Source organism: Gopherus flavomarginatus, chromosome 8 (genome assembly GCF_025201925.1).
Source record: "Gopherus flavomarginatus isolate rGopFla2 chromosome 8, rGopFla2.mat.asm, whole genome shotgun sequence".
NCBI classification, from domain to species: domain Eukaryota; kingdom Metazoa; phylum Chordata; order Testudines; family Testudinidae; genus Gopherus; species Gopherus flavomarginatus.
In genome coordinates, this window is record NC_066624.1 from 48,552,061 (window position 1) to 48,560,095 (window position 8,035).

At 53.0% G+C, this 8,035-nt stretch overlaps 1 non-coding gene across 1 annotated transcript; it reads right to left on the reverse strand.

Annotated features, from left to right (window-relative positions):
* Nucleotides 1-1,034: 1,034 nt before the first annotated feature.
* On the reverse strand, nt 1,035-1,106 carry TRNAV-AAC (transfer RNA valine (anticodon AAC)). The gene has a single exon. It is a non-coding gene; the product is annotated as a tRNA-Val (tRNA).
* Between the last annotated feature and the right edge of the window lie 6,929 nt (nt 1,107-8,035).

Genomic DNA, 8,035 nt, shown 5'->3' on the forward strand with positions numbered 1-8,035 from the left:
GCTCGAGCTGCTGCACATGCTGGGCAGGCTTAAGGTCGGGCTCCTCATGGCAGGAGAGAAGAAGACTCGGCCCCTGGAGGGGCAGGCTGGGGCTTCCTGGATCCCATTTGCTCACAGCCAGCGCCCTGCCCCCATCTCCCAAGTCATCCATGGCGCCCCCAGGTCGGCCAGAATGGAGCAAGCAGTTTTCACTGCACTACGTCCACATTATGGCTTACAGGCAACTCCCAGACTCACCACAGTCCACCATCTCGGCCAGAAAGGAGCCCACTCAGCCTCACCATTGCTGCTTTTCCTTCCCCCCCAGAACCCCGCTTCTCCTGGGCTGCAAGTAGCCATCCCTGGGATGCCAACATGCAGCCACAGGGGGTCTGTCTCTCAGCAGCCAACCGCACCTCCATGGGTTCAGCCCTCAGAAGGGCAGGTGGGGGTTTCCTGGATCCCAGTTGCTCACAGCCAGCCCAGCCTCCACCTCTAAAACCATCAGTCATGCCCCCCAGGTTGGCCATAAAGGAGCCGCCATTCTCCACTTGGACTCAGCTTTGCTTGTTTTCCTTTCACCCAGAACCTCCCTTCTTCTCCTGGGCTGCAAGTAGCCACTCCTGGGAAGCCAAGAGGCAGGCACAGGATTCTACCTCCCAGCAGCCACCACACCTCCCCAGGCTTTGCAGAATGAAGGTGGGTGCTCTACTAACCCCACTTAGCCCGCACAGCTTCTTCCCTGCCTTCCTCAGCTCAACTTTCCTCTATTGCCCCATTCCTGCCTCACTTCCTCTTTGGCCAGTCACGCAAAGGAGCCCAGCAGGAAGTGAGAGCCTCTATAGGCCAACCTCCAACAGCAGAGGTGGCCAAGCAACAAGCCTCCAATGGTGACTGGCCTAACTACTCTAGGTTCTCCAGCCTGACACCAAGGTGCTTTCTCCACTGCTGTCAGCATCCTCTGTCATGCAGGGGTTGGAGTTATCCCAGGGACAGGCCAATAGGAGGAGTGCCCTTTCTGAATAACAAGGGGATCTGGGAAAAGAAAGCCAGCATGTTTCTGCCTGGTTTTGAACCAGGACCTTTTGCGTGTTAGGCAAATGTGATAACCACTACACTACAGAAACTCCACCTGTCTGGAGTCTTCGATTTCTGGGACATGGATTTACTTTCTCTGTGTTGTAAGAGGCTCTGTCATAATGAGTGTCTGTGATGTTACCCAGAGTACAATCTGGACTGTTAAATAGCTGTCCCCTCAGTCCTCCAGCATGGGGTGCCTTTTCCACTGTTTTCCCACGAGAACAGCCCCTCTTGGCCAATTAACACACAGTCTCCAGCATGTAACTCACTCCCAGCTACACAGTATTGAGTGCTGCTAGACAGCCACTCATGAATTACACCTCAGGAGAAAACCAGCAAATTCTCAAGTGCCCAACTTTCCCCCAGAAATGTGCATCTTGCACTGTCCAGCACGCTACTGAACGACCCAAGCTCATATGAAGTCTGTCATTTCATCAGCGGAAAATGACATGCACCAGCTTGTTATCCCAAACAGAGTTTCCAACACACTTCAATCCACACATACTGGTTAGATGAACAATAAACCAAGATTGTTAACTACCAAAAACTAAAACTAGGCCCAGTCCATGAAAGGGGCACTCCCAGGAGAGACTGTATAAAGGCTGGAACATGAAACACCTTTGTAAAGCTGAGACAGCTGCCTTGGGGACAATGACAGGGAGAATCCCCCAAAGTGACTCCTTTGTTTTCTGCTCTTCTCTGGCCTCCGATTGTTCCTTCCAACGTGGAGTACTTTGCACTTGTTTCTACTGAATTTGATCCTATTTACTTCAGATCATTTCTCCGTTTGTCCAGATCATTTTGAATTTTAATCCAATCCTCCAAAGCACTTGCAACCCCTCCCAGCTTGGTGTTGTCCGCAAACTTGATACGTGTTACTTGATACTTGATAGTGCTAGAACCAAGCTCTGAAGGGACCTGTAACAGTAACTTCCTCCCCTCTGCAGAATGGGAGCCTCAGAGCAGCCTGGATTCAGTAGGGGAGCTGAAAACCCCACAGGGCCCTGGGAGCTGTAGTTCCTTGCCCAGCTCCCTGCCTTGGAGCAGAGAAGGAACATTTCCCAGCATTCCCTTGGCTGCTATCAACAGGAAAGGGAGGGGGGAAGCTGTGAGACTCCATGCGCTGCAGCTTGCTGTGGCTGGGGGGCTGGCTGCTAGAAGGTGGTGCCACCTGTGAATAGGGAAGAGGTGTGACCAAGGAGTAGAAGGTTTTGGCCCAGGTAGCACCCTCAGAAGACTTCCCCAGACAGGCTTAGGGATGCTGGTGTGACCTCGCCTGGCAGCCCCCAAAGATGGAACTGGGTGGACTAACTGGACAGGGCCCCTCTCTATCTGAAGCTGGGCAAGGGAGGTATGTGGATCCCACCAGAAGGTAAAATGGTAAGTAAGGAAGGGGAGGCTCTACCGGACCTGGACAGCTTCAGATACGGGACAGGAGGATTTCCACTTCTGAGCCATGAAAATAGAAATTGACTTTTCCTTTCCAGATGTATCTAATATTCATAAAGGGAATCTAGCCCCTGCCTTCCAGATCTGAACACCTCAAAATCAGGAGTGCTCAAGCTCAATATGGGCAGCTTTTTCTTCATTTCTCCCAAATCAAATATGCTGATCCACTGCCATTTACTGTAGAAAAAGTAGGAGAAAATTGAGCAACAAACGTTGGGGTCTTCACAGTGCTAACGAGGGCTGGAATTGCTATTTTCAACAGCCATTACACTTTTTTTTTTTAGTTTTGTTTGTTTAAAAGGAAGATAGTGATATTGCACTGGCAAATTCCCCATAGAAACAAAGAATGGAACAAAAGAATAATAAAGGCACCTCAACTTTCCTCATTTATGTAGGACAGTCTTATTAGATGGATCCAGACATCTTCCAATCACAGAAGCTGATAATTGTTCGACTTTACTGCAGTTCTGTAACCATGCAGGAACCTAGAGGAGGAAAGTGCCTAACTCCAGAGTCTGCAGCTGCCTAGGGCCAGTGCTGAGGATTTAGAGTCCCTAGTGCTGCCCTTGCAAGGTTCAAGCATGCTCAGCCTTGGCATTGCCTCCGCTCCTGCGGCTAGTAGCTGCAGCTGTCTAAGGCTGGCCTCTGGCAGTTGCCCCATGGCTGTAGCTAGAGAAACTACAAGTGGCTCTATGACTCCTGGGGCCATTAAGCTAGAGCACCTAAAGACACTGGAGTTAACCTCAAGGAACAGAGGTCACCAGTAGGAAAGGAATGTCGGGGGAGCAGGGAAGGCGGGAGCAGGTCAGGCTTGCAGAGGGAGCTTCCAGCTGGTTGGGAGCATGTCCAAAGTAGAAAGGAAACAAGTATGGGGAGAGGTGGTGGTGACCAGGTAGCAGACTAGCATGTAGATGGGAGCAGAGGGAGAGACCCTGGTGTCTTCAGATTCCCAAGGGCTAAGTCCTCACTTTGGGGAAATGGTGTTTGCAGGTGGCTTGCTCACATGGCAGGATGGGGGCTGAGGGAGGGATCTGTCAGGACATGATCAGGTGTCTGCTGGCTTTAGGACTTTGAGCTGAGGACTAGGACCACATGCAGTGACTGGTGACATGGGGGGGTACTGGAGACATGGCTAGAGAAGGTCTGAATGAGGAAAGAGATAAATCTGTGGGGAGTTTCCTTGGTCACTATGAAAGTTCTGCTCACTGTGGACACTGGTAAACCCACTATGGGTGTACAGCTCAATAAGAAAACCCGGCGGGCTGAGGCAGCTGTGTATGGCAATGCATATAGTCATGGAGAGGTGTGTGATCAAAATGAAAAATGTCTCTGATGTTCAGTACCGGGTATACGAAGGCACCAATGGCACTGCCCCAGCCAGGCCCACACTCGGAGCCCAGCAGTGACTACACTGGGGCCCACAAATATGTTTGGTGCCAGGGCCAACAAAAGGTTAATCCAGCCCTGACTGCCTGAGCACTATTTCAGCCTCACAGTTTTGGGTGGAACTCCCACAGTGAGAGCTGCAGAGCGCTCCCCCGCAACACACACTGCACACACTCGTCCTGGTGTTGGGAGGGGAACAGGAGAAAGGACAAAAGAAGAGATGAAGAGAAAGGAGGGAGGGACAGGTGGATGGAGGAAAAGGTGAAACACAAAGGACAAACCCTAATGTCCCCATGATTCTAAGCGACAAAATCCCAGGTGCGGAATAAAATTCTGCCTCCTTAAGCTCATGTTTTCCATGCCTAGAATTCAAATCTCACCAGATGGATCAGACTGAACAGGTTTCACACCTCCAGGAGGCTCTTACCTTCTAAACAGGGACGGCTGTTTTCTAGTAAAATCACTACAAGGGAAGGAGAAAACTGGAAAGAGGTTTCTCCTGGCACTCACGTCCGTGAACCCGAATACTCTCTCAGTCCTCAGACAGAGACCTGGAGAAGGAGACTTGCTGAAGCAAAGCCACAGGGGTCTCTGAGGTTTCCCTAGCCCCTGGCCCCTGACTGATGTCAGGATCTCTCTGTGAGGTCACCACCTGCTCACCAATAGTCTTTGACCAATAGTGTGAGGTCCTGCAAAAGGCCTTTGTGATGTCACTGCCACACCCCGCCCTTGCTGTGCCAATGTCCTGCCCCTGGCCAGGCACTTTGGAGCTTTGAGCTACTCCCTGTGGATCACCTCACTCAAGGAGCTTTTCTATAGAGCATCCTCAGATGTCTAAGCACACGAGTGCCATGGCAATGAACTGACACACATGGCACCAAGATGAGATCATTAGTAGACTAACCTATAGGAGAAGGACACCCCAGCATTAGTAGGGGAGAAATCCCTACTGAACATGCATTACACCTAGCAGCCCCTGCGTGGGGTGGGGCGGGGGCTGCGGAGGGGAGAGACCTGGGAAAGGGATGGATGGAAAATGTCTGTGCAGCCGGGACATGGCCGGGGGGCGAGGGGAGAAGAGCAGGTGACCCCTGAGGAGCGGGGAGAAAAAGGGAGGGCTGAGATCCCCTCGGAATTACCACTGCCCCCTCCGTGGAGACCCCCCTCCTCTCCTGTCCTGCCCCCTTTCTCCATAGAGAGCAACAAGCAACATCCAGGCTGACACCCCCTTCCCTCAAACCCCTGAGAAGTTCCCTGTTCCCCTCCCCCCATTGTGCCCCATTTTCTCTCCCCTTTGCCAATGGCCAGTTCAGATCTCAGGTTTGGGGTGTTTCCCCCCATTTTCACCTGCAGTGATTTGTCCTTGTGTAGGTGGGAAATGGTTCCCCCGAGTGATTTCTGAACTGGGCAGAGGCTGGGGGGGGCCTGAGACAGGGACACCTCTGGGCTCGGCTGGGGGGGCCACTCTCTGCTGGCAACACGGCGTGGGAAGGGCCAGGCAGGGGAGGGGGGAGCAAGTGTCCCCCATAGAGAGGGTCCAGCCCCAGGCTGCTACCAGTAGCACATTCCTATCCTGGCCGGGGGGGGGGGCTTTCTCCAGCTGGGACCTGCCCCCTAGGCAGCCCCAGGCTCTGACCGCACCAGCCCCGCCTGGAGCCCCCAGTGAGTGAGAGACCCCGGAGGGGGAGGGGGAGGGAGCACTGGGCCCTGACAGGAAAGTGACTCTCTCCCCTCAGATCTTGGTGTTTTCCTCTCATAATATCAAATATGCAGTTTGTGACACAATTTCTTTGCAAATCTCAAAGATTCAAATAAAATAACCTAAACATTTGCCCCACTTCTCTCTAGTTGTCTGTTTCTAATTGAATATGCCCTGAGATTTTCCTGTCTCTAATTATAAAATAATAAGAAAATCTCAGATTTACACCTTTTCTCAGATTATTGAACACAAAATGTTTGCAAATGTTGCCCATTTCCTCTTTATTCATTTATCAAGTATTCATGTGAAACACTCAGATTTTACCTCCTATCAACAACTGATATAAAATCCCTCTGATTTTCCACTTTCCTCTCTATAATTTGCAAAATGGATCCAAAATCTCTGATTTCCACCCTTTGTCTTTCATTTCTGAACACTGATCTGAAAGCTCAGGTTTTCCCTCTGTGTCATTATCAAATGTCAATTAACAATCCTCTCAAGTTTTGTGCTGTTCCTTATGTTTCTAAATCCCAAAAACTTCTTCCTTCCGGGGGAACCTGTTGCCCTGAGTAGCTCTCCTATTCTGGATGTTGCAAGGGATTAAATTTCCCAGTGATTGTCTTTCCCCTCTCCTTTGAGGATCATTTGTTCCCTCTTTTAGCTCTGTTAGATATTTGCCAAAGAAAGAGACCAGCCTGATATTTAATACACATCAAAGCCAGAGGCCTCCCCCTGTTTGGGGATCAGTGGTTCGCAGCTGGTAGTGGGAGAGTTGGCTGGCCCCTTTTCTTTTCTCCAGCTGGCACAGAATGAGGGGGTCACTCTGAGTGCAGCATGTCTTGAGAAGTATCCCAAACCACAAGACAAATGGTCTCTGTGAAGGGTTGCTTCCCACAGTGCTAAGATGTAGCCACCTCTGGCAGGATCCATGGGGGCTACTATTTGCTAGTGACAGGCCACGGAAATTTCTTACCTATTTTGCCCCTCCATGCCAGGCCTGCACAACATATGGCCCACGGGCAACGTGCGGCCCATGAAGTCTCACTGTGCGTCCCGCAGCCGGGAATCAAAGGGCTCTGGGCTGCCCGTAGCCACGGGGAATCCAAACCCCTTTAAAGTTCAGCCGCGGCAGGGATTCAAAAGGTTCTGAGCTGCCCGCAGCCGCAGGGAGCCCAGAGCTCTTTAAATCTCAGCCGCGGCCATGATTTATAGGGCTCTGGGCAGGCGGGCGGGGAACTCAGAGCTCTTTAAATCCCAGCCACCAGGGCCGGCTTTAGGCCAATTTAACCAATTCCCTTGAATCGGCGGCCTCGCTCCTAAGAGGACCCCGCACCCAAGCCCCAGTACCAGTGCGCTGTACCAGGGTGGCCCAGTTTCCCCAGGGGGACAATTTAAAAGGCCTTGGGGCTCCCAGCAGGGGCTGGAACCCCAGGCCCTTTAAATTGCCACTAGAGCCCTGCTGCTGGAGCCCTGGGGTATGGCTGCGGGGCTCTGGGGGCTATTTAAAAAGTCCAGGACTCCCATTGCTTCTACCTCCCCGGCCCTTTAAATAGCCACTGGAGCCCCGCCGCTTCCCCAGGGTTCCCTGCGGCTATTTACAGAGATGAGGGCAGTGGAAGCAGAGGCGTCCCGGGCCCTTGAAATAGCCCCCAAACCCCAGGCTGCTGCTGCTACCCTAGTGGGAGAGGGGTTGAGGAGGAGGAGGAGGAGGAGAAGGAGGCACTCACGATAGAGGATGGGCTGTACCCCCTGTACCTGCACCCCCTGCCCTGCCTGCAGCCAGCCCGTCCCCAGCCAGCCCCTGCTGCACCAGCTGCCCGCACCAGCCCCGCATCTCCTGCCCTGCTTGCACCAGTTCCTGCCTGCAGCCTGCCCATCTCCAGCCAGCCCCACACCCCCTGCCTTGCCTTCAGCCCTGCACCAACCCCTGTCTCCAGCCAGCCCTGCACCCCCTTCCCTGTCTCCAGCCAACCCCTGCCATACTGCCTGCCCTGCCCGCACCAGCCCTGCACCCCCTGTCCTGTCTCCAGCCAACCCCGTACCCCCTGCCTTGCCTTCAGCCCTGCACCAACCCGTCTCCAGCCAACCCCTGGCTCTTAAATCGCCATCTGGGAGGAAAATACGGACGTATGGTAACCCTACTGGTACAAAAAATACATACTGTGGCAGAACTTTTTATAGGGAACCGGTTGTTAAGAACTGAAAGGTTTTTTTTCCCCAATCATCCCTGCGGGGCCCCGCCAAAAATGTTCAAATTGGGCCCCGCACTTCCTAAAGCCGGCCTGCCAGCCACGGCCGGGATTCAAAGGGCTCTGGGCTGCTCGCAGAGATTCCCGGCCGCAGCTGAGGTTTTAAAGGTCTCAGGGCTCCCCACAGGCACGGGCAGCACAGAGCCCTTTGAATCCTGGCGGCAGCTCCAGGGGATGGAGTGAGGCTGGGATT